The sequence below is a fragment of the Schistocerca cancellata genome, chromosome 7, assembly GCF_023864275.1.
Source record: "Schistocerca cancellata isolate TAMUIC-IGC-003103 chromosome 7, iqSchCanc2.1, whole genome shotgun sequence".
Lineage (NCBI taxonomy): Eukaryota > Metazoa > Arthropoda > Insecta > Orthoptera > Acrididae > Schistocerca > Schistocerca cancellata.
Genome location: NC_064632.1, coordinates 405,762,540 through 405,766,840, shown reverse-complemented (window position 1 = coordinate 405,766,840; position 4,301 = coordinate 405,762,540).

Here is a 4,301-nt window from a genome sequence, read left to right as displayed (position 1 = left end):
GTATATGCTAAATGCATATGGTATAGGTGTCTTCCAGTAAATGCTTTTCTGCACATAACGCACATAGCCTATACTGTAGATAACTGCACATGTTTTCAATGCTCTTGGTCACATGCTATAGAGCTCGACGACGGTTCGTGGGAACTGACTGAGGGATCCTAGGCGGGTGGAGTGGAGTGTTGGAGTGAGAATGGCAGAGTGTGTGTGTGTGTGTGTGTGTGTGTGTGTGTGTGTGTGTGTGTGTGTCTAAAAAATTTTAATCCATTTGTTATTTATTTTTATTATATTTGATTAGTTTCCTTTTTATTTTTGTTTTTTAAACATATTTTCGTGGTAGAGTGTGATTTACTTTGGATATTCGTCTTCTGTTGTTGCTCTGTTTGTCATTGAGTATATTATCATTTTTATTTATGGCCTTCTGTATAAAATATTCTTCCTGTAGAAAGAGCATTCCCTTTCTTTTGTTGTTATCGCGTGCTCCAAGGAGGTGTTATAGCAAGTGTGTTGTTCCTGATCGACATAAACGATTTAGGAGAAAATTTGAGCAGCCTTCTTAGATTGTTTGCAGATAATGCAGTCATTTTCTGTCTCGTAAAGTCATCTGACGATCAAAACGAATTGCAAAATGATTTAGACAAGATATTTGTACTGCGGAAAAAGCGACAATTGTCTTTAAATAACGAAAAGTGTGAAGTCATCCGCAACAATCCGCTAAATTTAAGTTACACGATAAATCACACAAGTCTAAAGGCTGCAAACTCAGTGAAATATTTAGGGGTTACAGATACGAATAATATAAAGTGGAACAATCACATAGATAATGCTGTGGAGAAAGCAAACCAAAGTCTGTGATTTATTGGATAAAAAGTTAGAAAATGGACTTACTTTACTTTTTCGTGTCCGGAGACTAAAATTTGTTTGCCCAGTATTGGGCAATGTCCAATGCTTCTTCTTTAGCCAGCCATAGATCGTCGAGGGTGCACCTGTGGGGGCAGGCAGGGCACTGTAGGAGATGTTCCATGTCCCGTCGAGTGCCGCAGTCGCATTTGTCGTCATTTTCGTCCAACAAACCCCATTTGATCAGATTAGATTTCACAGGAGCCATCCCAGTTCTGATGCGGTTAAGCGTTCTCCAGGTTTTCCAGTCACCAGAAACGCCGCTTAGTGGGTCCTCTCTTAGTGGATAGTAGATGGGGGGGGCTCATCTAAGGCGCAACTTAGGAAACGGCGTCTGGATTTGAGTCTGCTGGGGCCACACTAGGCCAAATATCGAGTGACGGGCATCAAAGATTTGTTTTAGCTTCTCGGTATGTTCGTGGGCTTTCCTACGTGAGTTAGGGTTTGTGAAACCTGCGGCCCTGTTAAGAGTTTCTATGGGGGTTGGTTTCACGCAGCCTGTCAATATCCTGCATGTTTCATTCAAGCTAATATCTACCTTTTTTGCGTGGGCGGATCTGCACCATACTGGGCAGGCACATTCGGCAGTTGAGAAGCACAAAGCTTGGGCTGAAGTTCTGACCACGGTAGGTTTGGCACCCCATTTGCTGTTGTACAGCTTTCTTATTAGGGAATTTCGTGCTTCTACTTTTTTGCGTATTTTATCGCAATGATATTTGTATGTAAATGTTCTGTCCAGCACGACGCCAAGGTAGGTGGGAGTACCTGTGTGTTCTAGTGGTGTCCCATCCCAGGTAACACTGAGCCTGTACTTTGCCTGCCTCGAGTTCAGATGGAATGCACTCACTTGCGTTTTGGAGGGATTGGGTTTTAGAGAATTCTTTTTGTAGTAGGTTGACATTATAGAAAGGGCGGTTTCTAGTTTCTCCTCGATGGCTTCAAACCTGTTGCCTTTAACTGTTATTGCCAGGTCGTCTGCATATACAAAAGTTTTGGTTTTGTCTGGAGTTGGTTGGTCATTTGTACATATGTTGAATAGGATTGGCGCCAACACGCTCCCTTGGGCGAGCCCATTTTTCTGATTCCGCCATCGACTCTTTTTCCCCTCAAGCATTACGAAGATCTGTCTATTTTGGAGCAGGGATTCGAATATCTTGACTAAGTGGTAGTCTTCCAGGGTCTCGTAGATTTTATGCAGTGGTGTCCGATGATCTACTGTATCATAGGCGGAACTTAGGTCGACTAGTGTCAGCCCGGTGATTAGTTTATTCTCAAACCCATCCTCGATATGTTCCGTCAATGCCAGAATTTGACTGGTACAGGACTTTCCAGGTGTAAAACCTGCTTGTGTGGAATTAGCTTCGAGTCAACGATCTTCTCTATTCTGTTGAGGATCAATCGTTCATAGAGCTTAAACAGGTGGCTCTTCGGAGACTCTGGGTCCTTCCCGCGTTTAAGGAGAGCCACCACTTTTGACTTCCTCCACAGTTTCGGGATTTGAAAGGTTTCACGGCACACGTTAAAAAGTCCAAGTATCCAGTCCCTGGCGCCAAGGCCGAAGTTTTTAATCTGTTCCACGCAAAAATCATCAAACCCAGCGGCTTTCCCATTCTTCATGGTATTTATGCCATTGTTCAACTCTCTCATGCTAAATGGTTTCTGGAAGTTGGTGTTTTCCGTTGGCAGTAGGCGTGTGATTCTAGTTTTCCGACGTCTGGAGTTGAACTTGCCGTTTAGAAGGAGTTGGTCGGCCACCTGGTTTGGAGTTACGTTGGCCGGGGCCTTGCTTAGCCTTGGGTCACCTTCCAGTTTCTTAATCAGGTTCCAGGCTATTTTGCTACTGTGGGACATATCCATTCTTTCTAGAGTTGCTATCCACTTCTTCTCGCGTGCCTCGCTGAGGGGTGATATTAAAGCTGTGCCGCAGGTGATGGTTTCGTCGCTGAATGGGTCTTCCGCGAACAATATTTGATACTTCTCCAGGATGTCCTTTGAGGCATTTGAGAGCCCTGGGATATAGTGTTGTCTACAGCCCCTAGGAATATAGCGTCTAGATACCTTTCGCAAAATCTCAACAAAGATAAGATAATTATTTGGTGTTGGGGTCAGACTGGCTAATTCCTCATCCAGCGCTTGGGAATATTCTGACCACCTAGCCTTTTTAAAGTTGAATCTCCTACGGAAAGGTATTTTGGTTGTTTTGATTGTTGAGTAGACTTGGATTCCAATAGGTCGATGTTGTGTCTTTGGGATTGCATCATATACTCTTTTGCAGCAGGTGTCGTAGATGTTCCGGCTGACGAAGCAAATATCGGGATTGTAACCTCGCTTCCAAATTTTGCTGTTGAAGGAGCGGGGGAGCTTGGGGTCGTGGAGAAGTGAGAGGTTATTTGCCTCAGCCCTTTGTTCTAGCAGCTGACCATTGGCGTCTGTCTCGTCGTAGCCCCAGGTGGTGCTGTGGCTGTTAAAGTCGCCCACAACGAAGTGTGTCCTTTGGTTGTTGAAGCTTTCTGGCGTTGAAGTGTGTAAGTTCTGGCCGGGGGGTTTATGTACGGAGCATATTGTAAATGATCCACTCACACTTCAATGTTGTTGGTGGTTGTCTTACTCGTGGAAGAGAGCAGCATCTCGGGTCTGGTAAATATTGCGCTCCCATACCTTCTGTGAGGTGCTTCTACTGCCAAGCGCATTCCTTTGATATTGGGTCTGTTGGTTGTTTCATCTCTATGCGTTTCCTGCAGGCACAGTACGTCCCACATTTCTGATTGGCATAGTTGCGATATTACATCCTCTTTATTCTTGGTGATTCCCTCGGCGTTCAGGCTGACGATCGTCAGGGTTGGCCCTGAAGAGGACCTGTTTTTGTTTTTGGCTTTTGATTGCATTGGTTTCCGGTGGTGGAACGTTTGGCCGTTGTGTGATTGGGCAACGTTTCCGGGGAGCGCCGGCATTTTACTTTCTTCTATGTAGCATGTAAGTAAAATTCACACGTGGAGACACCTTCCTTGCTCCCCTAGAAAATGGAATAAGTCTACTGAAGAGGCTGCTTACACTAAGGTTGCGCGCCCTCTTATGCAGTGTTGCAGTGCGGTGTCGGATCCCCATCAGATGAGACTGACGGAAGACATCGAAAATGTTCAGAGCGGGGCAGCTCGTTTTGCATTACAGCGAAATAAGGGAGGGATTTCCAAGGATATGATACACGAATTGGGGTGGCAGTCATTAAAACGAAGTTTTTCGCTGCGGCAGGAACTTCTCACGGAATTTCAATCACCAACTTTCCCCTCAGAGTGTGAAAATATTTTGTTCGAGCCCACCTACTTAGGAAGAAATGATCATCATAATAAAATAAGAGAAATCAAGGCTCGCATGGAAAGATTTAAGTGTTCGTTTTTCCCGCGCGC